The 17,248-nt window shown below is 43.3% G+C and overlaps 1 protein-coding gene across 12 annotated transcripts in view; it reads left to right on the forward strand.

Moving 5' to 3' along the window:
• Window positions 1-17,248, forward strand: part of ZBTB20 (zinc finger and BTB domain containing 20) — a 919,384-nt gene that overhangs the window by 864,792 nt on the left and 37,344 nt on the right. The window lies entirely within an intron of this gene.

Genomic DNA, 17,248 nt, shown 5'->3' on the forward strand with positions numbered 1-17,248 from the left:
CTCAGGATGGACTAGTAATCAAAGTCTCCACAGAGAATGAAGAACTTTAAATAGGGTTCTCGAATGTACTTAAGATTTGGTAAATAGAGAAAGCACAATAATTTCAGAACCCAGGGAAAATTCAGCAGAAGAGAATGAAGAATGGATGCAATACATGCAAGGGATGGCAAAGTGTCCAGCTTCTTGGATTAGCACAGAGATTTTATTTCAGTAAAATAAGATGAGATGATTAGATTAGTACCTGTAGCTCCAGAAGATTACTGCTTACTATCCTTTTTCCTATAATATGTAAATAATATAATAAAATATATAAATTTACAAATATACTATAAACATATACATAGAGAATCCTATACAGACAGTCCTCAGGTTATGTCGGACTCGATGTACATCATTTCATGGTTACATCGCCATCTCTCATTTATTTAATAGAAAAAAAAAAGTTCCATCATTTCGACGTATGTCCATATGTGCTTTATATTTTTTATTATTTATTTACCACAAGTAAAGGTCAGGAATTGTTATCTTTCTTTTAAATTTTTTTTACTGTTTCACTTCATTATTGCTGTGTATGTGCTCCATGTGAGTGGCGTAGGTGTTTATGTAGGTGGGTTCCAACTTACAGCGAAAATTGCCTTACATTGCGCTGTAGGAATGGACATAACCCGAGGACCTACTGTATAATAAACAGTAGAACTGAACAGTAGAACAACAAGAACGGCCAGTCGACCAGTCACTATGACACACACTGACCACCAGGGGGCAGACACTCAACGCAGGAGCTGCCCCCTGGTGGTCAGTATGCTCCCACAGTAGGAGCACCGCTTGGCTGACAGGGATGAGTGGCTGCTCTCATAGTGGCCGCTCAGAGGGCGAGCCCACAGCCGTGCAGCTGACCGGGATGAGCAGCGCTCCCACAGTGGGCCGATCCCTACAGGCCACACTCCCCACCAGTGCACGAATCCCGTGCACTGGGCCTCTTGTATAAAAATAAAATACTTCTTAGTAGAATAATTACAAAGTATGCCTTCCCCTTCACTTATTTATCAGTGATTCCCAAGGCTTTACATTCTGACAACACTTATTTAGGATCTTCTTCATCCTGGCATGAGCCAAAAGGAACTTCCTTCTTATTTTTTCTTAAGGAAATCCTGTGCCTGGTTCTATAATGGATCACCCTAAGTGGGCTGTTGAGATGTAGTTTCAGCTATGCTCTTAAACTGGCCACATTAACTCACCACTGTGCTTCCCTGTTAACTAGTCATTCAGCAAAACAGTTATTTTTTTTTTCTTTGGCTTTTCTTTGTTGCTTTGAGATAAAAAACCTTCATCCCTCAGTAAAACAGCCCAGCAGGTTCAAGTCCACACCTTCCACGGAGAAATAGTGCAGCCACTCCTACCAGCAAACAGCTATGCTTGAAAATCAGCTGTCACTTTTGAAGCAGCTTATTTTTTCTAGGAAGGCACAGGCAAAAACAATGTCAGACCTGCGCAGCAACAGAGGACAAAAGGAAGTTCTATGAATTGGGAAGCTCTGATTATTTTAGTCAAAAAGCTTTTTCTAAATGACACTATGGAGTTCTGTTTTCTCACTCAGTGAAGTTCAATTAAGTAAAAAAAAAAATTAATTTCTACCTAATTTCATTGATGATATTTAAAAAAAGAGAGAGAGTGCCATTCCTGGGAGTTATGCGTGATATTCAAACTCACTAGAGTTAAAAATTTATTTTTCTTTTAAAAGTAAGCATATGATGTTGTAGAGATTAAAAGAAGAACAGATTAATAAGAAAATGCTGGTTTTTATATAAACACTTTTTAAATTTAATGATTCCTTTTCAAGCAAAATAAAGAACAGGACTTGTTAACTTGTGCATTTGAATATATGGATCCTTCTTCAAGGCCTATGCAAAGCCACGTTCAAACTGCGTACTTTGTGAATTTAAGTAGAACCCTTTGTTCACTTTTGTATCCCACCCACAGATGTAGCATCTCTGTGTTTTTGTTCCCCAGATTTAGTGAACAAAAGAAAAGGTTACAATAGGGCAGCAGCTAAATTTGTAAGGAAAGAGCTTTAGGAAAAAAAATCAAACTCCTAAAAGGTGCCTCAAAAGGTTTATGATATAAGAGGATTTAAAGGCATCAACCTCAGATTTCATTGCCTTTTCTCCTTCGTCACAGCAGGTCCTCCCTCTTCAAGAAGCCATTTCATTTCAGCTTTAGAATGAGGGCATAGGTGTCTCTCAGAATGCTGTCTACAATTATAGCTACCCAATGCCTTTGTTCACAGAGTAAAACTTGGCTTTCACAAGAGAGGAAAGAAGGTGTTTGAACTTCCGCTGGAATCAAATGCTCAAAGTATAGAATTTAGAAAGCATGTAGCTTGGTAGTACCCCAAACTGAATATTTAGATTGGTTCCATAAAGTGGATAGTCAATTACTTGCTGATTGTTTGACTGTATTCTTACCACATAACTATAGGTATTTAAGTTAATTTAAAAGAATTTTCAATACATTAGTAAATATGTAGGAAGATATACTTTTTTACCATTTTTTAAATTTTTATTTTTTCAATACAGTTGGCATTCAATATTATTTTATATTAATTTTAGGTATGTCACATAGTGGTTAGACATTTATATAATTTTGAAGTTATCCCCCCATAAGTCTAATACCCACCTGGCACCAAACATGGTTATTACAACATTATAATATTATTGACTATATTCCCTGTACTGTACTTCACATCCCCATAACTATTTTGTAACTACCAATTGTATTTATTATTCCCTTCACCATTTTTACCCATCCCCGCCACCCACCTCCCATCTGGCAACAATCAGTTTGTTCTCTGTATCTATGAGTCTGTTTCTGTTTTACTTGTTCATTTGTATTGTTCTTTAGATTCCACATATAAGTGGTATCTCTTTCTCTGACTTATTTTACTTAGCATAATATTCTCTAGGTCCATCCATGTTTTGCAAATGTAAGATTTCATTGTGTATTTTTTTTACGCCCAAGTAATATTTCATTGTATATATGTACCACTTCTTTATCTAATTGTATATTGATGGGCACTTAGGTTGCTTCCATATCTTGGCTATCCTATATAATAAAGAGGTAATATGCAAATTAACCCTCATGCCATCACAAGATGGATGCCTATGACCAGGCCAGCAGTGGGGTTAGTGAGGGACGACCAAACAACTGAACAAGCAGGCTGCGTGGAGCAACCAGACTGGCAGGGGGGTTAGTGAGGGACGACCAGACGACTGAAGAGCAGGCTGTGTGGGGAGACCAGGCTGGCAGGGGGGCCGTGAGGGGTGACCAGGCCGGCGGGGGGGGGTCCGCAGTAAGAGGCGACCAAGCCAGAAGTGGGGGCAGTTGGGAGCGATTAGGCTGGCAGGGGGGGCAGTGAGGGGCAACTAGGCTGGTGGAGGGGTAAGTTAGAGGTCACCAGGCCGGCATGGGGGGGCAGTGAGGAGCGATCAGGCCAGCAGTTGGGGCAGTTAGGGATGACCAGGCAGGCAGGCAGGTGAGCGATTAGGAGCCAGCAGTCCAGGATTGTTAGAGGGATGTCCAACTGCCCCGAGGGGTTCCAAATTGGAGAGGGTGCAGGCTGGGCTGAGGGGACCCCCCATCCCACCCCCCCCCCCAGTGCACGAATTTCATGCATCGGGCCTCTAGTTGTAAATAATGCTGTAGTGAACATAGGGATGCATATATTTTCAAATTAGTGTTTTGTATTTCATTCAATAAATAACCAAAAGTGGAATTTATATGTCATGTGGTAGTTCTGTTTTTAATTTTCAGAGAAATACCCATACAGCTTTCCACAGGGGCTGCACCAATTTGCAATCCCACCAACAATGCAGGAAGGTTCACTTGCCCCATACCCTCACTACCACTTGTTGATTTATTGCTGATAGCCATTCTGACAGGTATGAAGTGATATCTCATTGTTGTTTCAATTGGCACTTCCCCAATTAATAATGTTGAGCATCTTTTCATATATCCATTGTCTGTCTGTTTGTCCTCTTTGGAGAAATGTCTGTTCAGTTTCTCTGCCCTTTTTTAAAAAAAATCCTCACCTGAAGGTATGTTTTTACTGATTTTAGAGAGAAAGAAAGGGGGCGAGAGAGAAACATCAATCAGTTGCCTCCTCTATGTGCCCCAACTGGGGAATGAACCTGCAACCTAGGTATGTGCCCTGACCTAGAATTGAATCATCAACCTTTTGGTGTACGGCCAGGGCCCTAGGTTTCTTTCTTTCTTTTTTTTAATGCAATTGTAATAAGATTGTTTTCTTAATTACTCTTACTGGTAGTTCATTATTGGTGTATAGAAATGCAACCAATTGCTGAACATTAATTTTGTATCCTGCTACTTTACTGTGTTCATTTATCAGTTCCAGTAGTTTCTTGGTGGAATCTTTAGCATTCTCTTTATATAGTACTAGAGGCCCGGTGCACAAAAATTTGTGCACTGGCGGGGGGGATATCCCTCAGCCCCACTTGTGCCCTCTCACAATCTGGGACCCCTTGGGAGATAACGACCTGCTGGCTTAGGCCCACTCCCAGGTGGCAGAAGGCAGGCCCAATCCCTAGGTGCCTGCCCTGCAGCCCCTGGTCGGGCTCAGAGCAGGGCCGATTGGGGAGTTGGGGCGCCTTCCCCTGTCATGCACAGAGCAGGGCAGATTGGGAGGTTGAGATGCCACCCTCAGTCACGCTCAGGGTAGGGCCAATTGGGGGGTTGGGGCACCGCCCCCTGTCACACTCTAGGCAGGGCCGATGGGGAGGTTGCGGCTCCACCCTGTCACACACAGAGCAGGGCCGATCAGGGGGTTGGGGAGCTCCCCCCTATCAGGTGCAGAGCAGGGCCGATCAGGGGGTTGGGGCGTCTTCCCCTGGCACGAACAGAGCAGGGCAGATAGGGAGGTTGTGACCCCGCCCTCTGTCACACACAGAGCCACAGGGCGATCAGGGGGTTTGGGCGCTGCCCCCTGTCACGCTGCTCCAGGGGCCAGGAGGCCTCGCGGCTCAGCTGATCCCGGGTTCAGGAGGCCTTGTGGCTCTGCTGATCCCGGTACTGGGAGGCATATTACCCTTTTACTATATAGGATAGAGGCCTGGTGCACAGGTGGGGGCCAGCTGGTTTGCCCTGAAGGGTGTCCCGGATCAGGGTGGGGGTCCCGCTTGGGTGCCTGGCCAGCCTGGATGAGGGGATGATGGCTGTTTGCAGCTAGTCACACCCCCTTCAGGGTGGGGGTCCCACTTGGGTGCCTGGTCAGTCTGGGTGAGGGGATGATGGCTGTTTGCAGCTGGTCACAGCCCTTTCAGGGTGGGGGTCCCCACTGGGGTGCCTGGCCAGTCTGGGTGAGGGGCTGAGGGCCATTTTCAGGCTGGCGGGTGACTGAAGCTCCCAACCTCTCTTTTATTTCTTTTTTCTTTTTTATTCTGGGATTTTATTTACCTTCTATGGCTGTCACTGGAGCTGAGAGCCGTCTTTAGTTCTGAGGCTCGGCTCCAGCTCTGAGACCTCGGCTGCTGAAAGCAGATTTCTGGACTTTGTTTACCTTCTGTATTTGAAACTTTGTTGTGACTCCAGCTCTGAGATCCTGGCTGACTGAAAGCTGGTTTCTGGGTTTTGTTTGGCTTCTATATTTGTAACAATGTTTCTTAGAGAGGAGCTGAGAGGCCGGCAGCAGCAAGCGGGGAACCTGGCTTCCTCCGTCACTGGAGCAAGCAAGCCTCCATGTTCGTGTCAGCTGCCTGGCTGCCGGCCGCCATCTTGGTTGGCAGTTAATTTGCATATCTCACTGATTAGCCAATGGGAAGGGTAGCGAAGTTATGGCTAATTACCATGTTTCTCTTTTATTAGATAGGATGATGTAATCTGCAAATACCAACAGTTATGTAGTCTTCTTCCTTCCAGTCTGGATGCCATTTCTTTCTTTTCTTTACTTTTTTTTTTTGTCTGACTTCTGTGGCTAGGTCTTCCAGTACTATGTTGAATAAGGGTGGTGAGAGTGGACATTCTTAATTCTTATGTTATTCCTGATCTTAAGGAAAATCCTTTCAACTTTTCACCATTGAATAGGATGTTAACTGTGGATTTGTGATATTATATTGAGGCATGTTCCCTCTAGTCCCACTTTGCTGAGAGTTTTTATTATAAATGAATGCCAGATTTTATCAAATGCTTTTTCTGACTCTATTATATGATCATATGATTTTGAACCTTCGTTTTGTTTATGTGGTGTGTCACATTAATTGATTTGTGAATATTGAATCAAGCTTGCATCCCAGTATGAAAATCCAACTTGCTTATGGTATATGATATTTTTAATGTATTGCTGAATTCTGTTTGCTAATATTTTGTTGAGAATTTTTGCATCTTCAGGGATATTGGCCTCTAATTTTCTTTTCATTGTTGTGTTTTTGTCAAGTTTTAGAATCAAGAAAATCCTGGCCTTGTAAAATCAACTTGGAAGCCATCCATCTTTTGGAATTTTTTGGAATAGTTTGAGAAGGACAGGTGTTAATTCTTCTTGGAATATTTGGTAAACGTTATCTGTGAAACCAGGACTTTTGTTTGTTGGGAGTTGTTTTATTACTGATTCAATTTGTTAGTGGTTATTGGTCTGTTCAGATTTTGTTTCTTGATTCAGTCTTGGAAGATTGTATGTATTTAGGAATTTATCCATTTTTTCCAGATTGTCCAATTTGTTGGCATATGATTGTTCATAGTATTTTCTTATAATACTTTGTATTTTGGTAGTATCAGATGTCATTCTCCTCTTTCATTTATGATTTTATTTATTTGGGTCCTCTCTTTTTTCTTGATGAGTTTGATTCAAGGTTTATCAACCTTGTTTATCTGTTCAAAGAACTTGGTTTCATTGATCTTTTTTTTTTAGAATTTATTTTGCTTATTTCTGCTCTGATGTTTATTGTTTCCTCCATTCTATAAACTTTAGCCTTTGTTGTTCTTTTTTCTAGTTCCTTTAGGTGTAAGATTAGATGGTTTCTTTTAGAATTTTTTCCTGTTTTTTGAGGTAGGTCTGTAATGCTATGAATTTTCCTCTTAGGACTGCTTTCACTGTGTCCCATAGATTTGGGGGTTGTTGGGTTGTTCATTTTTCTTAAGGTACCTTTTGATTTCTTTCTTGATCCCATTGTTCACCTATTAATTGTTTAGAAAAGTTTTAGTTAGCCTTAAATACATGTGTTTGTGTATTTTTCAGTTTTCTTCTTGTAGTTGATTTCTAGTTTCATACTACTGTGGTTGAAGATGCTTGGTAGGATTTTAATCTTCTTAAATTGATGGAGACTTGTTTTATGTCCTAGCATGTAGTCTATCCTGGAAAATGTTCCATGTGTACTTGAAAATAATGTATATTCTGATGCTTTGTGAAATGCTCTACACATACTAATTTAATCCATCTGGTCTAAAATGCCATTTAAGGCCACTGTTTCCTTTTCATTTTCTGTCTGTGTGTTAAAGTCCCCTACTATAACTGTACTAGAGGCGTGGTGGACAAAATTCATGCCGGGGTGGGGGAAGGGCAGGTGGGGAGGTCCCTCAGCCCGACTTGTACCCTCTCCAATTCGGGAGCCCTCAGGGGATGTGCTGCTGACGGCTTGGGCCCACTCTCCATGGTTCTCTGCTCTCTGCAGTGTCTGCCTGCTCTACACCACAGGGATGGGCAAGCAGGCCCTGCTGGGTGCTGCCTGCAGGCCCCACTTGCCTGCTCACCGGTCACTGTGGCAACCACCCAGCAGGCCTTGCTGGGTGTTGCCTGTGACCCCGCTTGCCTGCTGGGCTCACGTTGCCAGGGTGACACTGCCAGCATCCTGCCCAGCTGCTATGGGCGCCACCATCTTTGTTGTGGAGTGATGGTTAATTTGCATATTATTCTTTTATTAGATAGAATTACTATCACTCTCTCCCTTTATGTCCACAATATTATCTAGCTATATAAACAGGGAATATGCTAATTAGCCGAGCATCACAACTGCGCAGGAGGAGCTGCATGTGCAGATGGGCATGAGGGGACTGTGTGCCACACCCACCCCAGCGGCTGCAGGGAGGGGGCGGGCTGCAGCGGAGACACAACACACAGGAGCACCTGCCCCCACCCCAGCAGACACAACGTGGCGGCCAGGGGCGTGCTCCAAGCAGCCGCGCAGGCTGGCAGGCAGAAGTGGTTAGGGGCAATCAGGCAGCCAGACAGGCGAGCGGTTGGGAGCAACACAATGCTGCAACCAGTGCTACGTGGGTGAGGCACGGGTCCCGGCTCACTGCGGGGTGCCTCCTTGCGTGATTTCAATCGCGCGCCGGGCCTCTATTAACCTATATAATAAAAGGGTAATATGCAAATTGACCATTACTCCAACACACAAGATGGCCGCCCCATGTGGTCAAAGATAGCCGCCCCCATGTGGACACCAAATGGCCGCCACAAGATGGCCAGCAGGGGAGGGCAGCTGGGGGCGATCAGGCCTGCAGGGGAGGGCAGTTGTGGGTGACCAGGCCAGCAGGAGAGGGCAGTTAGAGGCAATTGGGCCAGCAGGGGAGCAGTACGCATCGATCAGGCTGGCAGGCAGAAGTGATTAGGGGCAATCAGGCAGCCAGACAGGTGAGCGGTTGAGAGCCAGCAGTCCTGGATTGTGAGAGGGGTGTCAGACTGCCCATTTAGGCCCAATTCTATTGGGCCTAAATGGGCAGTCAGACAACCAGGATTGGGCCTAAATGGGCAGTCGGACATCCCTCAAGGGGTCCCAGATTGGAGAGGGTGCAGGCTGGGCTGAGGGACACACACCCTCATGCACAAACTTTGTGCACTGGGCCTCTAGTATATAATAAAAGGCTAATATGCAAATAGACTGAACTGCAGAACAACCAAACAACTGGTTGCTATGACATGCACTGACCACCAGGGGGCATGTGCGGAACATGGGCACTGGCCGCAGCAGGATGGTGGAGCAGGTGAGCGGGCGTGCCAAACCAAGATGGTGCGCCAGTCGCTATCACTTTGAATAGTTTGTGCAAATCCCTCTGGCATGCAAAGTTTCTGATGAGAAATCAGTTGAAAGTCTTATGGAAACTCCCTTGTAGGTAACTAACTGCTTTTCTCTTGCCATTTTTAGTATTCTCTTTGTCTTTAACCTTGGTGTTTTAATTATGTTGTTTCTTTGTGTGGGCCTCTTCGGGATCATCTTGTTTGGCACTTCCTGGACTTTTGTGTGTATTTCCTTCACCCAAGATTAAGTAAGTTTTCAGTCATATTTTCATTAAGTAGGTTTTCAATTCCTTGCTCTCTCTTCATCTCTTTCTGTTACTTCTATATGTGAATGTCGTTATGCTTGATGTTGTCCCAGAGGTCCCTTAAAATATCTTCATGTTTGTTTGGTTTTTGCTGTTTTGATTGCATGTTTTCTGCTACCTTGCCTCCCAAATTGCTGATTCAATCCTCTGTTTCATCTAATCTGCTCTTGATTCCTTCTAGTATGGTATTTATTTCAGTTATTGTATTCTTAATTTCTGACTTTTTAATGGTTTCTATGTCTCTTTTTATGTCTCCTATCTATTCATTGATCTATTCTTCTCCTAAGTTCATTGAGCATCCTATAACCAATGTTTTTCTATCTGGTAATTTGCTTGCTTCCATTTAGTGTAGTTCTTTTGGGGGAGTTTTCATTTGGGACACATTTCTTTGTCTCCTCATTTTGGCTGCCTTTGTATGTTTGTTTCTATTTATTAGTTGGACCTGCTACATCTTCAAGTCTTGGCCAGGTGGCTTTATGTAGTAGGTGTCCTGTGGGGCCCAGTGGCATAGCCTCCTTGGTCAGAGGAGTTTGGTACTCTAAGAGTATCCCTTGTGTAGATTTTGTGTGCCCTCCTGTTGTAATTTAGCTTTCATTGCTGCTTAAGCACCAGTGAATGGGATTGACCCTCAGATTGACTGTCTGTGAGGACTAGCCACAACCATAGCATGAGCTGACCCCATGGAGCAAGATTAACAGCATGGATTTAGTGCCTTCTGAGATCACTCTTTGGGTATGTCATTTGTGGAGCTATTTGGGTGGTGCTTTTTTGTGGTCTGAGGCTGGCCACCGGGTTGTTGGTTTTGTGGCCACTTGGGAAGTGTTCCAGTGCAGACTAAGGTCAGCCAGTGCCTGTGCCTGACCCAAGGCCACCTAGTAGAAGTTACTGAGTGATCAATAGTTGACAGCTGCATGTGTTGGGCCTGGAGGTGCATGGGAGAGGTCATGCTGCAACTCAAAGCCAGGCCTCGGGGCACTCGGCAAAAGGCACAGTGCACACTAAGGGCAGCCACCACCTGCCTGAGCCTGCAGACCTTGGGGAGTTTTTAAGAAAGCTTGTAGCTGCCTGTGAGGCACAACCCCTAAAAGAGCCAGGGCAATATGTGAATTGGGTGGAACTTGGCCTCAGGGAATCACCAGAGTGGTGTGAGCTGTGTTCACCAGGTTAATGCTGATTCAGATTTGGCCCTCATCTGCCCCTATGCTGTATGAGGGGAGGGATCAATACAGGGACAATGGCATCCCTCATCCTGAAGCCACACAATTCATTTTCTACCTGCAAACTCTGATGCCTTTTGAGCTGCTGTCCCTTCGCTGGAGCTTAGGGTGAGTGTCTGTGAGCGATTGAGTCTCTGTGTGGGCCCTTTAAGAGTACAGCTTGGTTTCCAGCAGCCCTTGTTGAGTGTTTCCTTCCACGACTCGCGTGGAGTAGGGTTCAGTATCTGAAAGAGGAGCCGTACAACAAATGAGAGAAAAAGACACGAGATAATTTTGCAATATTGGGGGACCAGGCGACAAGTCCCGAAGGACTTCCTCTCTGTGCTCAGGCCTCACCAAGCTTTTATTGATCTGGGATGCACCCATAGCATAGCCCTAGGCAGGTGACCCCCTGCAACAGGCAGACTAGCCCATCAGCAAGGATTTACATAATAATAAATGGGGGAGTAGTTTCAGCTACCACTGTCTGGACAAACAGAGGTGGCGCCTAGCTCTGACCTTTGGGAGGGCTTCAAAGGCACCCAGCCTTCAGGGGGTTCTCTGTCTATGCTTATCAGATAGTGAAGGCAATAAACAGTTTCCCACAGCCCTCTGTCTCACTGGGGGGAATTGCTACAGAGTTGGGTGGGACCAGGTCTCAGGGAGTCACCAGGGTAAGAATAGGGGGTAAATTTTACATAGAAAAGCATATCATGTAAATTTTACATAGAAAAGCATATCATGAAGTCCAATGAAATTGGCCTAAAAATTTATTCTAAGTTCGTTATGATATTCACAGGGTCCAGAAAGATAAAAGTAGAATGAGCTTCACCTGGGCACTGAGGTCTGGGAGAAGTTGATTGATTAATGTACATTTCAAATACCAAAGGTGCTTAAGGATGAATTTCTTCCACTGTGAGTCCATCAGTGAATGTTTCCATTTTTAATGGCTGAAAATTCAAGTGACCCCAAAAACAACTTCACCCGTCAGTTGTATTTGCAATGTTAGACATATGGTCAGGCATTTCTTAGTCCCCTCCGAGAAATAACAGCAGACCTCATTTGAAATAAGGCAAACCGAAGACCTGGGCAACCTGAAGGGCACTGAGCCTTCAGAGCCCAGTGAAAAGACTTCCCTAGAATTACTTCTTCCTTTGGATCCCACTGGTAATATCAGTCTAGCCCCATCCTTCAGACAAAGTTTAAGGCTTTTACCTGTGGGTAGAATGAAAGCAGGAAAGGAGGAGCAGTCCCGTTTTTTAGATGAGCCTGAAAACATGAGGCATGTTGTCCAGCTTCACCATTTTGGCCTCTTGTTGCCCATATATGAAGCTTAGTGAAACTTAATGGTTTAATAGAAGAAAAGAGGGAAAGAGAGGAAGGAGGGAGGAAGGATGGAAAGAAAAGCAAGGAAGGGAGAGAGAAAAGTATGAGCAAGTGGCCTCTTTGAAGTACAACAGAGCTTGCAGATGAACTCTATCTTGTTGGCTATATTTGAATTACATATTAAGTTTTTATTTTTTATTCAACGTATACCATAAAATCTTATTTTTACAATAAAAAAAGTTAAACATTGTTTCCTAGTTCTTCTCTGGATTTGTGTTAACTGTCCAAGGGGATCCACTCTGATAAAAACATGATTCAAACCAAGTTTTGCTAAATAATAATTGGCTTCAACAATCATAAAACTATGTGGCTCTGTTATATTCCACCCTATTTCAGCGAGGGTTAGTATTATCTACATCTGCCTTCTCTTTTTTTTCTCTCTTTTCTTTCAGTCTCATTTTTATTTTTAAATCATTCTCTTCTGAAAGGTAATAACTTCTGTCAGTTTGGCTAAGGTTGTTGAGCTTATCATATAAAATAACATCAGCTCAACTTGAAGTAAATGGGAAACATCAGCTCAGCAGACCTGATGCATCAGATACAGTGGTGAAGGTTGCATTAGTTACAAAGGCTTTAATTATTGAAAGTTTTTAAGAGCTGCTTAAAGAGAGAGAATTGAATCTCTCAATCCATGGGTCTTAACTTGGGAGAACACAGACCTGTTTGAGATTCTAATAAAAGCCACTGACCTTATTCCTGTGAAAGTAGGAACATGTCCATTCATGAAAAAAATGTAGATGCACCCCCGAAAGCCTTGTATACATCTTAAGGACTTATGAATACTTAAAATGTGTTCCAGAAATGTTACATGTATGAATAACATTTTAAGTAATATGAAAGACATACTCAAGTACAATATTGAGATCATAGATATAATGGTGTTGTAAACACTTTAAACCAGTTAATATCTCTATCCAGCTAACCTAAGAAGTCATGCCTACAAAATTATATATGGGCTATCCTCAACTTTCATAGGTGGTATATTTCTGAAAATATGTTTGAAAGTTAAATTTCTGAAAGTTGAACAATTTATTTATGTTTTATGAGAAGAATTCTGTTACCGATTATTTAAAAGAACGCACACAAAACCATGATGATCTCTAATGGTTCTTGTACCCTGGGCCTAGATAATCTGGAAGATAGAGGAGAACAGCCCCTGGCAGCTGGCCCAAAGCATCCCCTTTCCACTCAGGAATGGGTAAGTAAAGCAGGGCTGCGCTCCTTCCCACAGGCTGATAACCCTCCCATGGTTCACTCACAGGGGCAATGGCACCTGCCGTATGCAAGGTGTATGGAGCCAGGGTAGGAAATGAGGTCCTGCTCTGCCTGTTGCCTTCCATTCACAAAGTGATTTCCTCAGTATCACCAGCCACCCTCCCTCCAAAGAGTGTGAAGAAGCCTTTGAGACGGAGAGGGCCATCTGCTCTAGATGGTGGAAACTGCGCCAGCAACCACTCTCCTCCTGTAGCACATGGCCTCAGCTCGTCGCCCTCAGAATTTAGGTGAAGTAGACACTGAAGTCCGCCCCTGGCAGGGCAGCGGATGTTGCTTTAGGAGTAAAGGACCTGAGTCACCACGCGCATCCCTGTGTTATCCAGAGAGGAATGGCTCTTTTCTGGTGTGACCAACATGTGGTGGCTTAAGATCATCACTTATCAGCTCATCTAGGAAAGAACAGCTTCAGCATAAAGGTATCGAGGTACAAGGTGGAAAAGAGAGTGATGGCAGAGGCTGAGTTGTGGAGGCCTGGCCACCCTGGCCCTATTTCATGTACTGACCCACTTTCCTCTCGTGAACCTGATGGCCCAGATTGAAAGCTCAAGAGCTTTTTGGCCCTTTGGACTTAGGGCTGTTAACCGAAATTCCTATTGGTTTTAATTTGAGGGCTGGTGTTTCCTCCCAAGTCACAGAGACTTCAAATTTCCATCTCCCTCTACAGCATCTCTGGCACTATTCTCATTTTACATATCCGGATGGAGGAAGCACTGGATTTCACACCTAATTAAAAGAGAGTGTATTGCCTGCTGTTTCCTTTCTTGTTCATTTTCCCTTGTGCACTGGCTGCTTTTTATTCTCATGCTAAGTCCTATCCCGGACCCCTGCAGCTTAAGGGACAGAGCAGCTGGGTTCCTACAAAACAGAGAGCTGGGCCCTCTGTCACCTATTTCAACACAAGCAGGCGTTTCCTTTTGGGCTCATTCCTGTTTCAGCCCCATCCATACTGTGCTCACCCAAGGAACATAGTAACTTAGAATGCATGATCACTTTCAGAGTAGAATTCCTCGCATGTTTCTAGTGAATGCCATCACAGGCTGCCTCTGTATGCGTACTCCAGTGAAAAGGAGACAGGTTAGTATTTTAAAACACTCAAGAACTATTTTTATTCACTTTTTTTCACTGCCATCATTTCTGTGTTCATACCACTGTGGGGGTTTAAGTGGGGTGGCCTTCCCAACTACGCATCATCTTTGTAAAGTTGTATGGTTTTTGTAGAGTGAGAGATTTTTTTTTCTTTTTTCTTTTACTTTTTTTCTTTTTTTTTTTCTTTTCTTTTTTTTTTTCTTTTTTTTTTTGAATAGCCCAAATGCCTATTCAGTGCCAATCTAGGAAAGAATGGAGTCAGCATTTTCACACCATTCCTCCCTATACAGTCCCTGAATAATCATCTAATCAAGATTTGTTTTCAATGGGGACAAATCTTCTACAGTAGAGTATTTCAGATTTATTCCATTAGAATCTATACATTATTTTGCCCATTGGATGAAAAGGACATGTTTCACAAAAGCCTGGACATTGCTTTGCTGTGGCCGAAACTTTTTCACACTGTACTAATGTTAAAAAATAAAAGAAAGCCTGGGAAAGGAATTGCTTCAGCATTGTGTGCTGAAGGAACGAGACGCGCTTGAATGGAGAGGCAGGGTCCCCCATCGCATCTGTTCCCATTTCAGCAAACCCACTCAGCCCTCCATGGCTGTTCACTGCCATGCAGGACTGTGCACGCGAGAGATATTTGGAAAGGTTTTCTGTAAAAACCCAAAGAGGCTTGTCAGGTTGTATATGAGTGCAGGTTTGAGTTTGTCTCTGTGGTTTTTAATGAAGTTGGTGACACCATTATTGCAATAATCGGAACTCAGACCATTTAACAAATATTGTGTGTGTGTGATCACCTTTACAGTGTTACCTGATTGTTTAGATAGACTCAACCACTAAAGCCAAACAAGCAGTTTGAATTTTCCTCATGAGACTCTGTGTGTGTGTGTGTGTGTGTGTGTGTGTGTGTGTGTGTGATATAATGATAGTTTTTGCTGTTAACCATTTCCATCTCTAACGTAACCTTCTTCATCCCTTTTAGTGTCTGCTTCTTCTTCTTTGTACTGAGAACTAGGACAGCCCTCGATCTTTGGGCAATTCAAGTTTTTAATATAGCAATGGGCCAGGCTGCCCACAGCCTCCATGTAGCTGACTGTTGCATTCTACTGGGAGCTGTTCGATACTTCCCTCAGAGACAGTGATTTTATCAGAGACTCAACTAGTTTTAGTGGTTATGGTTTTACTTAAATGAAAGAGACCTTGGTGATGTTAACATTGTATTTAGAAAACTCTACATGTTAGTGCCAAGACAAGTTGTTTCACCTCTTGCATTTTTCCATTTATAAACTTAAATATATGTTCTTTATTAGATAACTGAGGCTCTGTTGGAGTCCCAAGATTTCAACAAAGATGAATGCCATGCTAATTCATGGACATGTATAGAAGTAGCTGGAGGGCATGCTAGACAAACCTTTTCACACAGCTTTACAGCAGCAGTGGATATCAAAGGACCAGACTTCATTCAGGGGCAAAGCATGCAAAAATAGTTAAGGAGATAAGAGTATGAACTCTAGAACCAGACTGCCTGGACTCAAATCCAGCTCTACCACCAACTGCCTGTTTGACCTTGAGCAAATTTCTATTTTTTCTGTTTTGTTCATTTTTACAAACCCTTGTGTCAAGGGCTGACTTTCAATAGATCGCAGCAAGGGAGCTGCTCTGCTACGTACAAAACCCTGACCCAGAAGCAGGTCTTCTACAAATGGTTTAGCACCAGTTGAGCAAATTTCTTAATTTCTCTGGCCTGCTTTCATCATCTGAAAAATGGAACTAATCATATTACCTACATCATAGGGTTGTTCTGAAGATTAAATAAAATAATATACATATAGTAGTTAGACCAGTAGATAGGATTTGACACAAGGTAAGCTCTACTGGTTAAAAAAAAAGTAAATAAAAGTTTGCTCTTATTATCATCATGGTACAAATACATGGGGGGTCTCAGAAAGAGCATAGAGTTTGGTCTGCTGATTTTTCTCCTTAATATTCCTTCCTGGGTTATTGGGGCCTCCCTCTGGGGCCATATTTTGTATTAACACTATTATAGAGGATTCACCATGATTCTTTAATCTGGCAAAGAAAATTTGTTTTACATGAGTGAAAAAAATTAATAACAGTATCCTAATGAACTGTTTTAGGAAGGAACTTTAGGAAGTTGAAACAAAAAGCAATTCTCTTCTGTAAAAACTTGTGCAAGTCATATCACTGAGAGTGAACAAAGAGCCTGTAGGCATTTATTACATTAAGTGGATATATGTGAAGCTGACTAAATGTAAAAATGGGAACCAAAGAAATGAATGGCTATATAAAAAGATGTGGTCCCACGACTGAGCGAGGACAATGTGAGGAGATTGAGTAAAGCAACATAGAACTTATAGCTGAGCTCAGACTTCCCTGTGCAAGTCCTCTCCTAAGGCAGAGGGGAAAGACCCCAAGGAGCTGTCTGCAGGCCATTACCTCTGGGGTTCTGTCCAACAAGACACAGGGAGCTGGGTCACAGGCCTACAGTCAGTAGTACTTGCATCACGTGGTTTTGAAAGCCCACCTACATGGTCTCCCTCTCTCAAGCTGTCTATTCAGTCAGGAAGCAAGAATGGGGAATCTGACTGAAGAGTGGTTTGGAGAGAGGGATTCTTTAGAGCCATTTGAGAGGTGAGATAGAAAAAGAAGGAAGCCCTAAGACTGATCATTATAGCCATCTGTTTTCTTTCTCAATCTGTGATGCAAATGTCACTAACATTATTCCTCACCTGCACAGCCCGGGGCATAAAGGTGGTGATGAGTCAGGCTGTCCACTGCCTCTGCAGAGCTGACCGTTGCCTTCCGACCAAGAGTGTTTGGTATTTCCCTCTAGCAAGTACATGGAGCACCCAGTTACCTAAGGTGTTCAGACATCCCACTCCTGGTTTAGTCCTGCTGTCCCAACTTATTAACAGTGTTCCTTTCACTCTCACAGTGCCCAGTTGGAA

This window comes from Myotis daubentonii, chromosome 3 (genome assembly GCF_963259705.1).
Source record: "Myotis daubentonii chromosome 3, mMyoDau2.1, whole genome shotgun sequence".
Taxonomy (NCBI): domain Eukaryota; kingdom Metazoa; phylum Chordata; class Mammalia; order Chiroptera; family Vespertilionidae; genus Myotis; species Myotis daubentonii.